Source organism: Coturnix japonica, chromosome 1 (assembly GCF_054131305.1).
Source record: "Coturnix japonica strain WE chromosome 1, WE-NBRP24, whole genome shotgun sequence".
NCBI classification, from domain to species: domain Eukaryota; kingdom Metazoa; phylum Chordata; class Aves; order Galliformes; family Phasianidae; genus Coturnix; species Coturnix japonica.
The window spans coordinates 75,431,247-75,450,838 of NC_140663.1; the positions used below are offsets into that span (position 1 = coordinate 75,431,247).

At 40.4% G+C, this 19,592-nt stretch overlaps 1 long non-coding RNA gene across 9 annotated transcripts; it reads left to right on the plus strand.

Moving 5' to 3' along the window:
• Positions 1–356: 356 nt before the first annotated feature.
• On the plus strand, positions 357–14,371 carry LOC107320265 (uncharacterized). 9 transcript variants are annotated; one of them, XR_014945292.1, is made up of 3 exons: positions 357–572; positions 2,448–2,803; positions 3,334–4,193. It is a non-coding gene; the product is annotated as an uncharacterized LOC107320265 (long non-coding RNA). The 9 variants fall into 9 exon arrangements; XR_001558207.3 differs by lacking the exon at positions 357–572 and adding an exon at positions 603–734 and having other exon boundaries at positions 2,442–2,803; XR_014945289.1 differs by lacking the exon at positions 357–572 and adding an exon at positions 642–734.
• Positions 14,372–19,592: the final 5,221 nt, after the last annotated feature.

Below are 19,592 nucleotides of genomic sequence, written 5' to 3' on the forward strand. Positions count from 1 at the left end.
TCACTCGAGGAAGGAAACAATTATGTGGCCCTTCCTCCCACACCCGCACTGGGCCCTAAGCCCAGGACAGCGAGCGGCACCCACAAACCCTCCCTCGTCTCGCCATCGCCTCAGGGCTATAGGCCGCACTACGGCCATTGTAGCCCCATATCCCCCCATAGGGAACCATAACCCCCCGCCTGGCACGGGCCGCTGTGGTACGACGAGGGGTGAGAGTGCGGCCTGACTAGCTCTGTGCTCACCTATTGGCTGAGGAGAGCGAAGGCCCCGCCTTGTTCCCCGCCCCCTCCGGGGTCATTTAAGTTGATGAGGGAAATAAATAAATAAAGCGGGAAATAGAAATGCGTAGAAGGGGGGGGGGAAGCACAACCTAACCTGCTAAAGGGGGCGGAGCCGCTTGCTGTGGCCAATAGGCAGCCGGCTGTCGGGAGAGAGTGACGTCTCTATTTAACCAATCGAAGAGCTGGGCGAGAGAAGGCGGGAGTGACCATCTTTGACTGACAGCTGCGAGCCCCAATAGAAATGCCGCATAGCGGGCCGGCGAGCGCCGCTTCGCCTATAGGAAATTCGCCGTGAGTCGTGCGGAGGGGGCGTGACTCAGCCATGAGTGGCGGGGCTTGAAGCCAATAGGGGCAGGGCAACGGGAGGGCCGGGAGCCAATGAGGAGATCGGCGCGGCGGCCGCCTGTGAAAGTGGCGAGGCGGTGCGTTAGGGGCAGGGAGGAGATGAGAGAGGTACCGCGCTGCCGGGGTCAGCGGGGGGTTAGGGGCGGAACCGGGACTGCGTCCGCCTACCGGGGGTGGGGGCCGCACCCAGAGGCGGCTGTGGGGTTCTGGGCTGTGAGGAGAGCAACGGGACGGCTCGTTGCTCGACCCGTGCCTGGGATGTTTGTGTAGCCTCCCTGCTTTCGTATCTTGCTGAGTCTTTTATTTCTCGCTTCGGTTGTGTTGAAGTGAGAGCTGTGAGCTCTTAGGGTTGCTTCAACTCAGCCCGAGTCCCGACCTTGGAGGTGTTCAAGACCAGGTTGGACGGGGCCCTGGGCAACCTGATCTAGTAAATGTGTATGTTTGGTGGCCCTGCCAGGCAGGGGGGTTGGAGCTACATGATCCTTGAGGTCCCTTCCAACCCGGGTCATTCTGTGATTCTGTGAGTCACTGTTAGGGTGGATGGGTACTTCAGGCTGATGGTAGCCCCTCCAGCGGACGGTACTTGGGATGGAAGTGTGAGTAAAACTCAGTAAAAACAGTAAAACAACGCTGACAAGCGCCTGGCCCGGACCTCCCCTTCCACTCCTATAAAGGCACTGCTTACAGTCTTTATTCCACAAAGGATATGAGAGCTTTACTCTGTATCCTGAAACACGACACAGCATGTTTTATTTATTTCATGGGATGAAAATCCCAGTATTTGGCCAATCAAATCAAAACTTCTGGAAACTTGAGGCCAAATCTTTTGGCTCATACGAACTGCCTGGCTCCATTGTGTTTAGTCCACAGAGGAATTGGCCCTGGTTTAATTAATGGTTCACCCGAGGTCGTGCAGGGAGTTGATTTTAAAGCCGGGAGCTGAATCCAGAGCTGGTATTATTCGATCTTGTCATATATCTTAAAGTTTACTGCTCAACGTTGTGTTGTGTTTTTTTTTTTTTTTTCTTCTTCTTCCACGAGCTGGATTAATGAGAGCCAGAATCCACGAGACTGTGATTGCAACTCTTGTTAAAAATCATGCTCTGAAAAATCTATTCAATTGCGATCTTACTAGAAAAGAGAGTAAATATGTTGTAATTAGCGCATAGGTGACACTGACTACCGAGGGAGAGAGAGAGGCCCCGAAAAAACTGCTTTTGTTATTTAAACCTTTCTTTCAAAGTACAAAAGCATTTGATTGGCACTTCACTGATTTAATAGTCCATTTGTAATGCAGGAAGAACATTACAGAAGATTTTAGCATTATTTGAAATCTCATCATTTAATCTGTAGGTGGTTTTTTTGGTTTTTTTTTTTTTTAAGGAAAAAAATAAAAGTTCCTTATTTCTAGCTGAGGAAGAGTTTTTGACGGTGTGTAGATTCTGTGAGTAGTCGCTTGTTAAAGGTGTGCAAGTCTTAAATACAACAGGTTATGGCTTTAAAGGAGAACTGAGCTTGTGTTCACACACAAAGAATCCTTCTGGCCCTTGGTTTCGTGGATGCTTCTGCTACATCGTAGTGTTAGGAATGGGTTCCTGATTCCCTTGCTTAAAAATCAGGGAGTTTCCAGCACTTCACCTAAACTAGAGAGCAGAGCAGATCCTTTGCAGCAGTTGTACCATATGTACATAGAACCTGCCAGTTCATCCAGTATTCTGAATTTGCAGAGGCAGTCTTCCAGCTGTACTTGCATAAATATGCTTTGTCAAGCTTGACTTTTTTTTTTTCTCTCCTTCTGATTTACACATGGGGAAGATACAGAGGAAACAAATCCAGATTCCCTCCCTTTGTTTCTCTTTGCGAGTGGAAAAGAAGACTTCATAAAGCACACGAGGGCTCATCTTCACCGTCCAAATGTTTAAAGGGGTGACTTAATGGCTCAAATATTATATTCTAGAAAGACCCTGAGTTAAACAGCAGCGAAATGACTGTGTCAAAGAGCAAAGTGACAGTGCTGTTACAGACCCTCTGCCTCCCAGGCCACAGCTGCACCTATTGGCTTCATTGTCCCATCCCTCCTACGCACATGCATGCCTGGCGTTGTTTTGGAAATACAGCAGAAACTTGATAATTCAAACTGATGACCGGGGGAGCCACTTGTGGAATTAATTTATCGGGTAAATTAGTGACTACATGTGCAGGCAATTTGTAATATATATATTTTAATCTTTATTTTTTTTTAAAGAGATGCTGTGTCATTGTGTACGATTTGTTCAGTTACTTGGAACAGTCTGGTTTAATTGTCACTGCATTAATTTTGGTATCCTGAAACAGTTTTTGCTCGGTATTTTAATAGTGAAGTGTTAAAAGATCTCGGCATAGTTCTACCCTTGTTTTTTCAATCTTTGAGGAGAATTGGGTTTTCAGTTCTTTGACAGGAGGTTATAATTTGGGATTAGAAATTAATCCGTAGCACCTATTTTATGGTGCGGGATTTATGACATGCCTCAGAGGTTAAACCATAGCCCCCCAGTACTCTGAGCTGTGCTGTAGGCTGATTTGATTTCAGCAGGGCTGCCTGACTAAGACAAATAGGATTTGATCCTCGCTGGGTAACTTTGGTCAGATTCCAGGTGGCCCTTAAGACTTACGATTTCCATCTCAGTATTAGAAAATAAATTTGTTCTTTTTTGCTTATTTTTCACAGGACCTTGGTATTGTTCGCTATACTTTGTCATGTGAGGCTGTAAATCCCTTCGAGTGAGGTGGGATTTTAGATTTACAAACTGTTCCTAAGTGATTACACACATACTGCGAAGGAAAAGACTGTCCAGTAGCCAAGTGAGGGCAGAACTCAGGACGCTGAACTCATTAAGATTCCAGAGCAACCGGAATTACTAATATGGAATACGCTACGGAGAAAAATAATTGTTTTATTTGTTTAAAGTACCATATTGATGTTAAATAAGCAATATTCATATGTCATTGTATGTACAGTAGCCCAAGTGAACTTAGCAGCCTGTCTGAAGCATCAGGCTATTGCAGAAAGCCTGCGTGAGCCATTATGGTATTAAGAACAAGACATAAACAATACAGTGCCTCAAACTGACAGCTTTTAGTACACTTTGGGTGTTTACCCTTCCATAGTCATGCTGACCCTTGCTCTTTGATTTCAGAGCAACACAAACAAAACAAAATCAATTTCTTTAATTTTGATGAGCAGCAAATACTGCAAGGAATCATGGCGTGATCGTGAAGCAAAAAAGAATTGCTGTTGTTGACAGGATTTCACAACCGGAGGGTGAATTTGGAAGCTCGGAGTTGCTTTGTGAAGTCTCACACCTTGTGGCCTGAGTAGAACTCTCCACAATGAGTTCAGGATGTAGGTTGTTCTGTTGCTATCGACAGCACTGAATACCAGATGCCGCTCCGATTGTTACAGATACTTGCAAAAGGTGGTCCAAGAAATAAGAACATGTAAACATCTGTAATCAAATGTTACCATGAAGGAAAGTTCTGAGTTTGATTCTTTTGCTGTTTATTGGAATAAAAAATTATTCCCTCAAATTTTCCTTTTTTTTCTTTAAGTAAAATATGGAATTGAACTCAATTGTTGCTTCTTATATTTTCATGGAAGAAAAATACTGGAGACTGAGTACTTTGTTACTGATTTTGGTTTCTGGCTTAAGACGTGGGACCCCGGAGCTCTCTGCTCTGCCACAAATAGCATATTTGGCTTTAGAGAAAATTGCTCTTTGTTTCCCATCTGTGTAACAGGAATAATATTCATGCGCTGTCACCGCAAATAGTTGTGAAGGTATACGCTCAGAGAACTCTGAAATGATGTTGTTATGGTTATATATAATATCACAAGTAATAATTTGGGATACTAGGTGCCAATTATTCCGTTGGCTATTTGGTTTGACGGTAAATGCCAGTGTTAGTAACTTCATAAACTTCAGCGTTGTTATTCTGGGTTTGCATCAGAAAACAGAACGTGGCTTAGACATGAATTTCCTCTTTGAAATAACTGAAGTGACATCAGTGGAATTATACAGGAATGATTTTGGCACTGATATTGCTGCAGGACATAGTGCTGAGTGCTTTGGCCTCATACAGAGTGAGCTGTCTTCGCTGTGCAGGAGTTCAAAGCTTCTTTGGAGCTGCAATATCCTCCTCACCATTTTAAGTTTTCCAGCGTCACAGCTACAAAGTGGTGTTACTGGAAGCAGCAGCAGGATTTAAAAGCTTGCTTGTCTCGCACCCAATGCTGGTTACACAAACGACTTAATCCCTCACCAACCTCTGGTGTAACAGAGGGCGAAAGCTTAGGAACTTCAAAGTTTGCATTTATTTTTCAGTGACAAACTGCAATCAGAAATCTGGATCGTTCTACTTATACATAGTACTTTTTGTGGGTCCGGCTTCTCTCCAAAACACTCATAGGACTTCTCCCCCATTGTAGTACGTGAATAACAGCCGCTGAACTCGATGCGAGGTTTTTGTATCATGTGGCTGAAAAGAAGAGCCCCTATTTATAGCATTGAGACATTGGCAGGTGCAAGACTAGGGAGAAACTTTAGTCTCACACATCCCAAACGGTTGTTTGGGAGAGTTTTGTGCGTGGTTGAGGCTGCCGCGAGGTGGGCCACAAGAATCAACAGCCGCGGCGGAGGCTGCTGTCTTGTTGAGAGCAATCAGCTTCTGTCTCCTGGAGGGTGTGTGACGGAGAAGGGCCTGATGGTGCTGATTGCAGTCATATACTTAGCTATGGCAGCTTTAGCTATTATTTATAGAAGTGCTAATTATATCAATAGAAATAGCAATATTAATACTGTTAAGTGTCAGAATCTACGCTTGACAGCATGAACTAAACGCAGCTCCTGTGAAACGAAGCAGCCAGCTCGTCTCCCTTGTCAAACCACCAAGATGCATTTCAGGAAAGTACACACCCACCTTAATTGCTTGGGGTCTCAACGTTTTTGCTCATCTTGTTATATCACTATCATTTCAAGCTGGCAACGCTCAGGGCCGGCTGTTCTAAGGAAATGCAGACCGTATCCTCAGTCAGTCCAGAACACTCAAACTGTGACTGAAATGTAGCAGTGGGTTCCAGTTTAAAGCTGTTGTTCTGCAAAGCTGGAAACTGAGAAGCCTTTAGAAGTTCAGATGCTGACCCAAACTTACTTGTTTTTTTCTTTGCGTCTGTGCTCCACCACTCCCTGTTTACAAACTAGCTGGTGAAAACTCACGTAGCTGTCAATACCCACAGTTACGTGCAGACTACGTTATAACCAGCCTTAATTGGCATATTTTAAAGGGCAGAAATCATATTACCAAAAAAATAAACAAAACTAAAGGAAAACAAGAGCATATTGAGACTCATTTTCTGGCTGCTTTTTTAACATTTAAAATGTGCTTGATTTCCTGTCATAGCTCTTGTTACTTCTGCCTGCCTCTTGTGACAGCGTTTTAGACTGACTTCCCACAGGAGCTTACAAATCAAGCAGGTTAATGTCTTCATTAAAACTGAATAACAGTTTACTTTGGGAAAAAAACATATTAAATATTTCAGGATATTGAACACCAAACTACTATTAAGCTTTAACTAATGCATTTACTTTGCTGACACTTGCTCTCCGATGGGACATGTAGCTCAAGCTAATGTCACTAGAAGTGATGTTTAAGGCTTCATGAGAAAGTGTTTCCAACCCCTTCTAGACGATTTTACTCTAATTCTATCACTCTGTACTTGAGAAAAAGTTTTAAATAAGTCATTTCAGCAACTTGCCATCCTTATTTTGGAAATGTACTGGGCATAAATGTCCCCTTTAAGGTCTTAAATAACCATTTCTGTGTCCTAGATCTATGTGGTACACTGTGTAAAGAATGTGACGGCCTGTTGGCCTTTGGACACATAGTGTCCTCAGTATACTTTGCCCTTGGAAGCAAAATAGAAAGACTGTCACAAACGGGGCAGGCTGGAGTTCTGTCACCCATGGCTGTAAACCTTTCTCAAGGTGTGACTGATGTGGTTAAAACGGACCAGCAGAATAGAAATAGAGGCACACAGCCAATAAGTTAAGGCTTCCCAACTGGCAAGTGGTGGTATTCTGTGTGGGCTGCTGTTGCTGAAGGTCTGTGTGCTTGTATCTTTCTCCCTCTGTGCAGAATCCATTTGCAGTGACGTCATGTGAAACACAGACATCCCATCAGTAGTAGGAAAGGGGGTTATACGGGTTTCTTTTGCTCATTACACTGCAATTTCTGTTGGTGTAACTTGCTTTAGCAGACTTCTTTTTCTTTTTTTTTTTTTCTCTCTCTTTTTTCTCTTTTTGTTTTTAATATATGATTTTGTTTTGACCCCTTTATTTGCCAATCCTGTGGTTTACTTATCTGTTATCATCAGAGCCATGTCAGACTGAGGTGCGTCATTCTTTCTGGATCCAACTGCAGCAGCATCGGTTCATGAAGCAATCTGACAACATTCTCTGGCAAATTTAAACCAATCCCTTTGAAGCTTGTTAATTTATAAAATAAGTAAGTCAACAAATAAATCAAAACAAGTTTCAGTTCTGTGCAGAAATAATACCGATGTTCTGGTTTGCTGTCTTCTATCGCTGGTCTGTGATAACCTTGGAACTTTCCTGACATCTCTTTAAGCTCTGTGAACAGGTGATCTGTGAGTAAATCTCCCTGAGGAGTTGCAAATTTTCTTGAATTATTTACATCTACTGTAGGAATTCTGTCTTGTATCACATACTGGGCTGAGTGCATGGACAATACAAACTGAATAATGGCCAAAGAAAGAGGATGTGCTTAGCACATAAAGGTACATGTAAGTCTTATGCATATTATGCTTGCATTATATCGAAATAATTCCTTCTGCCATGCTGCTCACTTTAATGGGGCTGAGGAAAAAAAACTTGCCCACAAAACTGAGATTCTTGGTTATGGCCGTGGTTGTAGAGAATGGTTTAGAGAATTATTCATACAGTGGGACTACGGTACAAAGCCCAGTTTAACTGCTAGTAGTGTCTGAAAGATGTCATCAGTCAGCGGCTGTGTTCTAGAGCATACTGAGCCCTGTCCTCATGACGTTTGTAGCATTTGGTACTTCCTAGGAGGATGGTAGGTAATTAAGGAGTATACTTTGGATGCTAATTATTTTTCATCTTTACTCATAGTCTCGTTGCACTTAAGTTCAGTAGAGCTGATAAAACAATCCTCCTTTTTATTTACATTATTCTGTGGAGCACTCTACTTTTTGGATCTTTTTTTGCCTTGAATTTACTCATCATGCACATTTATTCACTATATTGTCATTCTTATCTTCTAAATGGTTGCACATGTTGGATTTTTGAGATTTTTACTTTTGCAGGTTGAAATTACAAATTGTGCTGCCCAGTCTTGATCCACAGGACACGTGAGTCAGAACTGGTTTTGATACCACGGTGGCTCAGCGCATATACTTCTGTGGCACAAATACATGCCACAGTTCAGCCAATGGACCATGTTCGTGGTGCCAGGTGAGACACATTTGCATGTCCTGCACCTGCTCTGTGGATGTCAATATCTTTGCTTGTTCATCTGGTGATTTTTACCAATGTGGTACTTGTAGAAAACACAAAAACCTGAGCTTTGAGAAAACTATTTTAATTTTTACCATCCAGATTCCCAGGTTAGTATTAACACTCTTTGTGTGTTTGCACTGTAATAGAACAAGGAGTCCCGGACGAGATTAGGGCTCTATCACTGTTGCAGGTGTTTTACATACTATAAAATGGAATTGCTGTCTTGGGAAGCTTACAGTTAAGAGGGCAAGTTGAGCAAAAGTTGAGAGGAACAAAATACAATTCCCACCAAAGTGATTGCAGACTGAGGCACAGAAAGGTTTCATGACTTGATCAGGATAATCCAGGGAAAGGAAAGAGCAGTTTTCAGAGGCAACTAACTCCCACTAAAGCAAGTATGGGAGTGATGTGCCAACCTGCCATTTGTGCCTTTGAAAATTTCCCCAGGGAGTCCATTGTAGAGCCAAGCACTGAACTCTGATCTTCAAGCCTCCACCAGACAACCCCTCTTTTCTGTTTTAAATGTTTTTAATTGAAAAATACCATCTGAACAGTGTCTGTAAAGAATTACTTTTCCTCAGAACCTCTGAAAGAAAAGGAAAATGATGTGCTGTGGCAGTAAACTAACCCATGATCAAAATAAAAACCACAGTCTTATTATGAAAACCAGAACTGGTGGGTAAATACAGTGAATTTATGACACCACCAAAAAAAAAAATCTACTTTGGTAAATGTTAACATTATTAGAACTGAAGAAGTTTTTAATTACTAAACTATTCCAAACACTTCTTAGCAGACTTTACATGAGAAAGGTACTTTAAAAAAAAGTAAGAAAGCAAGAAAGCAGAAGTTTGCCCCTTGCTTTTCTGCAGGCACTATTTATATCTGTGTTGGTGTTTGTTTCAGAGAAGAGAATAAAACTGAAGCCCACATGACCCTATCTTACTCTCCCTGAACAGCAATAACACTTCTCTATTTTTTTAAGGGAGTTGTATGTATATTAGCTCACACGTTCTCATTGCTTCATGTGGAGATAGATGCTCTACTTGTTTTACAGTTTGGAAAACAATGGTAGAACTCAAGGTTATCCCCGTCCAGGGAAACTGTTAAAGAGTCAGATTACGCTGCTGGAGTGACCCATGTTCAGGCCACTCCAACACGTCCCCAAATAATATTTTACAAGCAGGAGCCATCTGTGTGTGATGAGATCAGATGTAAGGAAGTCTGCAGTTGCCAAGAGTGAGTGAGCAGAGTTGTACAACTACAGAGAAACCCTACAGCACCAACAAAGGAAGCTAAGAGAAATATTCCCACTGAGCTCCTTTGGACTATTTTAATTTGACTGTTCTTGTAGTATTTTAAGGGATCATTCTTCCTTTTGAACACCTAACTGCTGCTGACGGTATTGTAACCTTCATGTTTGTTATTAGTAGTCTCCAAAATGGACCGTCCCATTTTTATGAGAACAAGAGCAAAGTATGGTTTCTGCTGTGCATTCCTGCGCCCCTGTTGGGGTTAGCGAGCCTTTCTGACCTGGCTGCATCATAACTCACCTTTCCTCCCATCACAAAGATACTCAAAAGTACCCCCCAAAATACCCCTGCTAGAATTCTCTATCCACTTCTGACCGTGTACCACGGGCCATTTGTGGACCTTAAAGGTATGATGGAACAGGCTCATTGCTTATGCCTTCCTGCTTTTATTTGTTTTATGAAGTACTTCACAAAAGCAAATAAATAACAAAGGACAGGATTTTCAAAAGCTCTCAGCATCAGTCTAGCGCTTCTCCCTTTGAAGACAACGGGGACTTGACTTGACTGGAGATGAAATTAAGCCAACACTGAGCATTTTCAACAATTCCAGTCATATCCTCTCCCCAGAGATCTTAGGATCTAACAAAAAGCATTAATTGATTAATACTCAGGTTGCCCAATGGATATTAATCTTTAGCTCTCAAGAACGACTCTGATTTTGGAACAAAAAGTCTCCTGAGTTTTTGTTTTGATTACTATGAGTTAAGTTTCCTCCTAGTTTGTTTGATTAGAAAAGAGTATTTATTTGACTGCGGTACGCTACCTAAAATTATTATAATTTGTTTCTTTATTTCCATAAACATAACTGTGCTTATTTTGGAAGGATGGTTACTTCAAACAAAATACAAAATAATTTCAAAAATATCTTGGTTATCTCCCATATTTAATTTTCTCTTGTAGTCTCTCTATATAATTTTTCTATAGCACCAATTTAAAAAAGAAGAGAAGAGGAGGGGTGTGGGACATTTGAATCTATTTTCAAGATGGCATATCAGACCACACGCACTTACGGGGTAGAGCACATTTGTTATTTTGGGCAGCACTGTGGAATTTATGAGAAGCTTTCTTTTTTTATACAAAGTTAGTTCAGAGCAGATTAAAGTTTATTTCAAACTCAGCATATTTGACCTCAAGCATCATAAGAGTCATGTAGAATTGGCTCATGCTATTAAATTCCTACAGCGAACTCCATAATAATGATTAATTTCTTTCATAAACTCTTTTCATAATTAATACAGGTTTCATTGTGGGCACTGCTATCCTCATATTGATTATCTCTACAATTTAGATTGGCCTCGTGAAACGATGTCTTTGTTTACTCTGATGACCAGACATTTATTTTATTTGAATAACTCTCATCGTTTGCAAGTTGAACTGAGGATATTGCTGCCATACAAATTACAAATATTTCAGAGCTGTTTCATGCAAGAGAGGGGATAATTTTTTGGCACCTGAGATTAATAATACTTTGGTGTTCTCTGATGCCTCTCATCTGAGAATGTGAGTTCTTTATGAACATCAATTAATTAAGCTTTAAGACACCCTTCTGAAATAGGGAGGCACCAGTAGCCTTTTGCACTCAGATTCAGAGATGCAGACTGACTTAGTCAAAATCATCTGGCAAATTATCACAAATATAACTCCGATTTGTTGTCTTTCTATTATGAGGGATTCCTTTATCCCGGCATGGTGATTTCTGATGTGGCGCAGTTGCTTTAGCCAAAATTATGCTTTGGATGAGGATGTTTTAGCTGCCCAAAGAAGAATGGGCTTTCCTCAGTGCTTGTTTCTTCTGAAAAATAAATCAACTTTATTTACAGGATTTTCTTATAAACTGCAGTTGGTATCGGTACATTTTTCAGATTCTTATAATCTCCTATGGAAAAATGGGATTTTTGTCTTTCTGGCAAGCTTCAGAAGCACCTTTAGGGAAAAAGCAGAAAATATTGAATGACGAAACTGAGATTTGAGTGTATCAAAGAAAAAGGCCACAAAGCAGGTTTTGTAACATCACAGCGTACTATACAGTGTTATGCAACAGGTGAACCTTCCTCTTGGTCACTCTTGTGTGCTAACAGTATAAATGCCCCTTATCCAGGAAAACTTCCATATGGCTTCAGTCCTCAGAGAGCTCAAGGATGGGAGTAGTATATTTTATGCAGCTGTTGCCCAGGCTTGGGCAACTCCTTGGTGTTGCTGAGCTGTCCTTGTTTTGTGAAGCTGCAGCAAGTGACAGAAGGCAATCTGCAGAAGACTACTGAGAGAAATCGGAATTCCCATTTCTGAGCTGAATTCAGCAACCCTGCTGCTGCCAGACCTACAGGCAGGGAGCAGAGATGTGGATGGAACAGACAGCACGTATAGCAGGATTAGTGCTTGTGGTACGACATCCCCGTGCCTGAGGACAGGGAGTGCAGCTAAGGACATAGTGGAGTTTACAAGAGTAAATTCACATGTTGAGATGCTTTATAGTCCCCCCTGTGACTAGCCTAGCAAAAACCATATGTGAAATATAAATATACTGGGACTTAAAAATTGAGTTGTATTCCAGCCTTTTAAGTTAATTTTATAACATGCTGCATCCGGGGGCTTAATGTTTGCTGTAATGTGGTGCTAGCTGAGTAGCACCACATAAACGTGGTGTATAGCGGAGGCACTAGAGGGGCTGATGGAAGATATGGGAAAGAGAAAGGTAGATGGTGGAAATAACATATTTTAGTGAAAGAAGGAATCCAGTTTAAACCAACTGGATGCTTGCTTCCTTCAGCCCAATGCAACAATGAACTCCTGTTGTCATGCTGAGTCAGTTGGCAATGACTCATTTTATCAGTCTCAAAATTGTCCAGCATTTCATCAGAACGGGATTACACAATGGGTTTTTCCTTTTCCCCCTCTTTTTTTTTTCTTCTTCTTTTTTTCTTTTTTTTTTTTTTTTTTCCCAATACACTTGTAATGTTAATAGGCACACAAATCATCTGATGTTAACATGTTTCCTCATTAACTTTTACTTTTTTAATTATAAGATTGGTAATCATACAACTTCCCAAAGAGGGAAATACAGAAATCCCAAATCTGACTCGAAATTGCGAAGTACGAACTTTCTTAGTTATTCACTTCTCTCTGTTAAAAATAAAGTCCTTTGTTACTTTCCACAGGATACTGGCATAGCTAACATATGCTCGCAATTGTTCAGCTGAGGTATGTGTTCTCTATTGGGTGTGGAGAGAAAATTTGTATGTGGAAACAGCAGCCAACGTGTCAGAGACGATTTTTGTCCTCAGCGGGACTTTTTCAGCCATTTCTGCAAACGCCTCTTGAAGAAAACGCTCAAATGTGGTATTTTATTCACTGAAACACTGCACATGCGATGTGATTTATTTGTGGGCATATTTATTCCTTAAACACAAACAAAAACATGTTATGTGAAATATAAAGGGAGTGGTTCTGTAATTAAAGCTTAAGAACATTCTCCTGGTCTTCGTAGTTTGAAAATGTTAGGTCTGTCAGGTTTATAACTAGCTCAGCATATCAGTGCACTACACCAGATTCTTTGATTTTAGCACCTATGCTGTTACACAGCTTCAATCACAGTGATATGCATAAATTGAAAATGTGTAAAAAGTGATGCTGAGTTGGCTGGACAGCAATGCATCTGTTCTAAAATCCAGCATTTCTAAGTCAACCATCTCGTCTGTCCTAACATTACATCTGTATCTTCCCACCTACATGATTAAATTAATTCTGTTCAATCAAATCCGTTTTCTAACTGTAGATTTAGGGCAAAAAGATGGATCTTCAGTTTTTAATCTGAAAAAATCTGAACTATTTGGAATACGCTCCATTTCCGTCCCAACCTATACATCCTATTCTGGGCTTAATCCCATCTGTCTGTGTTTGGACTCAGTCCTGATGGCTGGGAAATGGAAAGCTTCCAAGTGTCTTTGAATAATTTTTTAATTTTGTTCTTCAGTGGTTCTAGTTCTTTGTTGTTAATTAGATCAAACGGTGTCTCCGCCGAGGATGTAACGGTAGTGTCATCAGCCTGTAATCTGTCAGGTCCCTCTGAAACCTCCTTCAACTGCTTTTGTAAATTCAGTACCTCTCTGTAAAGTTTCTCCCTGTGTAAAATCTGTGCTATTTTATTTATTTATTTATTTATTTTGGATCAAAGTCCTTCTTGTTCTCAGTGCAAATTTCAGCCTACTTGTTGATGCAGATGTAGAGGCGTGTGTTCCTGAGAGCAGCACCGAGCGTCACTGGGAACATTCATCTGCCTTTTCCACTCATGTTAGCTGGACTGCTGGTGATTATCCATAGGCTCTATGGTACAATTTTGGGAAGGTTTGCTTGCTGATTTTATTACTTTTTTTTTGTTGAAGTACAGCACTGAGCAGCCACGTAGCAGAAACAGAAGATATTGGTTTAAATATCCTTGTTTTAACTTTGTTTCTTGTTGTCTAAGAAGTAAAGACATTGTGCTCAAGTATTTCATTTTTGTTCTTGGATAGTATCTTCACTAATATTGTACTGATGCTGTGGTTTTCATTATATACATTCTATATATACAGAATATATAGAATAAAGAGCAGCACACAAGCACACATTTCATCATCTGCATGCTAGCGGCCATCAAGATGTCACTTACCATGTTCACCTATTTCTCCTGCACAGTTCAGTGCTGTTAGTTTTTCTTGTCTTCTGCCTCTGTTTCTTCACTTGGTGATCCTTATAGTGGACAGTTGAATTTACAATTCTCTAAAATAAATGTTTCAATCATTGCTATCAATTGCTCCTTTTGTGTTCCTTTGAAGGCAATATCATTAAGAAAAAATAAAGAAGATTGCATCTGTCTTGCTAAGTAGAGCTTTTCTTTATAGAATAATCAACTAGTAAGCTCATTTTGGGGTCTTCAAGGCACAAAGGTGTCTAATGTTGAAGAGCATCTAGGAGGTTTGGAACACCAATTTGAATCGTCATTGCGGCTTTGTATGATAATGACAGCACTAAAAACATCTCACTTTCAGGATCATCAAACTCATCAGAGTTCTGCTTCAGTAGTTTCACTTAGAGGAACATCTCACTTTGAAGAGTCGGCAGAAACAAATTGCACTTTTTGAGATGGATGTGAATTCATCTCAACTTCTTTAACAGTTTTTGACGATGGCTAGAGTATCTGCTTAAGAATTACACCAGGTTTTGTATCACTTTTGTACATGAACTTGCTTATTTCCTGTTGCTTTCTGCAACTTTAAGAGAAGTCAAATAAATGAATTTTCTTATGTGCATTGGGGATTAAGTTCCAGTTTTTAACACGGCTATCTACAATATTAAGATATAACTGCATTAATATTTTTAATATTAGTAGAACAAGAAACCAGCTCTCTAGATTTAATAGTTAGCAGTGAAAATCTGGGTGAGGTAGCTGGCTTTCCTTGGAACCTTGTTACAGAATACTCTGATGACTTAATGGCAGCTTTTAGATCCTAAAAATATCTTGAGATCATGTTCAAAACCTGACCCATTTACTACTTTCTTTTTAGCATCTGATGACAAATGATTCCATCAACTAGCAGCATCTCTCTCATCAGCCCCTGATAGCATTGTGTTTCCCCATGTAAGTAGGTAGGCAGAAGTATATGCTTTTTTCTGTCTTTGACGAGGGTCATTGTACTCTTGTCACCCCCCTATTAAGTTTTAGAATGTTTAATTTTTTTTTTAATTTTCAGATTGAAATTAGACCCTAGTGTTTCAGGTATCACGATTCTATTCTGTTTTGTTTTCATGGCAGCATTTCTAAGTGACAGATCCTAAATAGACAGCGCTAATAGAAAAATGCGGCCAGATTGTTCCTGCGCCTGACATTGTACATATAGGTATCATGACTCATAGGCTCTTGGCCAAACTCGATATAAGCAGCAGCAGCAAAATGTAATAACATTTCCTTTGGGACCATTGTGTAGTGCTTGAGGAGTGTTCTGCTGTCACTGTGTTGTCTGTATTCTCAGTGCTCCTTTACGGTTTGTGCTATTGAAAAATTAGATGCAGACCTGTTATCTTGGGTCAGATGTGTTTCTGCTCTTTAAACCATCTGTGGATTTGCCTGTTGGGATTCTATCTCATCAATCATGCCTGTGTGAGTTTTATTTTGGTGTTTAAAGTTGAGAAGGTGTAGGGAGCATCTCTCTAGAAGCTGGTGTTCCTTGGATACTTTCAGCTGCTGAAAAGATATTCTCATTTACCAGTTTAAATACTGGTTTTGCTGCTTTTGTCCATATTTGCCATTGGCATATTCAGTAGTTCTCTATAGCTTATTGTTGGTGGTGCTGGATTTTTTTATTTGTTTTGTTTTGTTTCTGTTTTTTCAAACTCTGGTGGCTGCAAAGTGCCAATGTTACCCTCTCTGCATGATTTTAGACACAGAAGTGCAGTTACAGAACTGCATGGGTTGGAAGGGACCTCAAGAGATCATCTACTCCAACCCCTTGTTAAAGCAGGAACCCTACAGTAGGTCACACAGGTAGGTGTCCAGCTGAGGCTTGAATATCTTCAAAGAGGGAGACCACACAACCTCACACTCAGAGAGTTGCAGTCAGCAGCTCAGTGTCCAAGTGGAAAGCGGTGACGAGCAGGGTTTCTCAGGGATTGATGCTGGAATCAGTGTTATTTAACATCTTTGTAGGCAACATGGAGAGTGGGATTGAGTGCACCCTCAGCAGGTTTGCAGACAACACCAAACTGAGCGCTGCAGCTGACACACTAGAGGGAAGGGATGCTATCCAGAGGGACTGGACAGGTTCGACAGGTGGGCCCATGCCAACCTCATGGAGTTCAGCAAGGCCAAGTGCAGGGTCCTGCACCTGGGCTGGGAGCGGAGCATCCCTGAGAAGAAGGATTTGGGGATGTCAGCTGATGAAAGACTCAACATGAGCTGGCGATGTGTGCTTGCAGCCTGGAAGGCCAACCATGTCCTGGGCTGCATCAAGAGAAGTGTGACCAGCAGGTCAAGGGAGGTGATTCTGCCCCCCTGTTCTGCTCACGTGAGACCCCACTTGCAGTACTGCATCCAGTTCTGGAGCCTGCAACACAGGAAAGACATGAAGCCACTGGAGCAAGTCCAGAGGAGGGCCACAAAGATGATCATGGGGATGGAGCACCTCCCCTATGAGGACAGTAGAAACACAAAACCATGAAGTTAAGGGTGCTCATTCCTGCTCCTAAAATGTGGAAGTGCTCCTGACAACGTATGATCACATTGGACTAAATCAAGTTACAATATTTTATTCCCAACTTTTAGAGTCTGTATTTGCTACAATTTTCAACATGCATCCTACTCTTAATCTACCCTGCAGTCAGCTGCTAGAAAACAAATTGAAACTATCATCTTTTACTCAGGTATGGAGGTTTTTTGGGGTTTTTTTGTGTGGTTTTTTTACACTCCTTGAGGGGAATGAGGTAACTCTATGCACTTTTCCCTGACTTTATTCCCCATTTTGCCTGTCTGCTCCTTGATGGCTTTCAGTCTTCGATCAATTCCATCAGTGTTAATTGGAATTTTTTTTCCCCATCTTCTCCTGTGATGAGAATATATTTTCATGTAATCAGTTTCTTTGGGCCCAGTGGTAAAAGGTCTGTCTTTGGGAATTTGGACATCTATTTTCCATTAAAATGAATGGAAAGAATTTGAGCACCTTTGAGCTATTGTGAAGCAAATATTCTTGCTCCCCAGAAAGGGATCTCTTGCAGTGAATGACAACAGATAATCTTGAGCTTTGAGACAGGTGGATAGTACTGAAAGTCTGTAAGTAAACTTTGTCATTTTATTTGCCTTTCACATAACTTTTCTGTTCTCAGAGGAGTAGCCTTTGAAGCGATCCCTAAGAACTTCCCTCATCATTAAGTACCTAACATCCAAAACACACCAGCATTGTTATGGTGCAGCTTCTTCAGAAAATGATGTAAATTTGTGTCCTTCATATTTTGAGGCAGAGATCTGACTGAGCTGATTTATGGCAGTATGGAAGACCATTGCTTTTTCCCTAGTGGTTTACTTCCTGTGCTCCAAAATTACAACTTTAATTTAGGAGGTAAAAAGCTCGTAGCCTCCCTGGCTGTGAGCTTCTAATTAAAGATTGCACTAGATGTGAGCTGACACTCGGTTATTTGCAGCCAGCTTCTTAATACATGAAGTCTTGGAGGCTTGAAGTTGTGTTGACTTTGAAGACTACTGAAAAACATATAAATGGTAAAAATATTTGTTTATTTTATTTATTTTTTTTTAACCATTTTTTCCAAGAAATAAGCAAGAAAAGACGTAATCCTATTATGAAGACTTTGTTGCTCTTCAAAACTTCAAGCCCTGAATAGACCAAAATAGCAGCTTGACAGAGTGATGCTCCATGCATTCTAACCCTACCTTTCTCAGAGCAGTTTTCTAACTGATTGATTACTAGCACTAGATGTGTGCACGAGCTGGATATGATGCCAGAGCAGCAAGATCCAGCTCTCATACTGATGGTGTGTTGCACCAGGTAGCCATTGGCAAGACACTTCCAGCTGTCTGCCCATCCCATAAACCCATATCTGATAGCCCCCAGTGAAATTTTATGGTGTGTTACAGCTTTACTACATGAATCCCCAGGAATTCCAAACTGAAGTTCAGCTTTTCTTATTTAATTGGGTGGATGATGGATAGCTTGATATTTTTGTTGGATTTTTATTCAGACATGATGTTTCTCTCTTGCCTGGTGCTTGGACTGCAAATGGTCCACTGAACATGACTGGCACTTTCATTTCACTGTTGTGGTAATACCTTTGTTTCTGAAACAGAAAGCTTTAAGGTGTAGCAATATTTATAATTCTGATATCTGCTATGTTATCATGATATGGTAAAAACAAATGTTGATTCATTTGAGGGCCACAAAAGGGTTTCTTTAAAAGCCAGGTTTATATCCTGATTTTTACTCATTTTTTGTTGGCTTCTGGACAACTCACCAAAAGGAACAGTGGGGACAGCAAAATATCACTTAATACAGAGTTAACTTTATTCCAACTTCTGTTCATTTATTATTACTATTATTATTTTTTTTTAGTTTGTTACGTGCTAGCAAATGCTTTGACAGTGTGACCTCTGATTTTGAAACAAAATAAATTAAATGTTAGTTAGTACTGATTAGTGGAATATTAACAATGATTTTTTATTTACTAAAAAATCAGGAAATTAAAGTTCCCCTGGCAAACTTAATTATGCGCAATTGCACAGATATTACAATGGGGATCTCATTATATGATCATAGACCATCCTGGTAGCAGTACTAAATATTACAGTTCTTACTAATAATTGCAAGGAACGTTACAGGAAAGGAGCCATTTGACCATAAAATAGTATCTGACTCAAGCTCTTCACAAAACCTGACTGAAGAAGAGCGTTGAAGTCGGTGCTCTTCATTTCCATTATGTCATTTTGAAAATATTATGTCACCTTGTTCAGTGTGTTCTAGTTCTGTAATGAAAGACTGTTTTGTTCAAATACAGGTAAAATAAAAGAGCTGTTTATCTATAGGATACTCAGTCTTATTTCTGTCAGGTTTACCGGGTGACATCAGTACTAACCTCACCAGATCTTCCAATTTTTGATAGATTTGTTTGAAAGAAAGGCTCTTATCACTGTTCTTGCATAAATAAGACCCGTGGCTTAATTTTGAGTTAATACAACATTTTGCTTTTAATTTTTCTGGCTTTAAATAATAAACACTTTCTTTTTTTTTCCTTCCAAAATAAATTTCAACTAATATTAAAAATAAAAATGTACCCCCAAAAACATCCTTTAAAGCAGCTGAGCAAACTGTGTTCACATTACCCCAGAATATTCTTCTTCAGGCCAAAACTGATTGGTCTAATTGGAACCAGTCTTGTCTAGATTTTCTAAGCAAATTTACCTTATGTAATATAAAATAATATTCAGACTGGGACATTCCTTTTCCCTATTCCATCTAGTACATCTATTTGTTTTTTTTAATTCTTCAATTCTTCAAGAATATCTTGGACTAAAAGATTAGGAATAGGAAATCCTGCCCATTTGC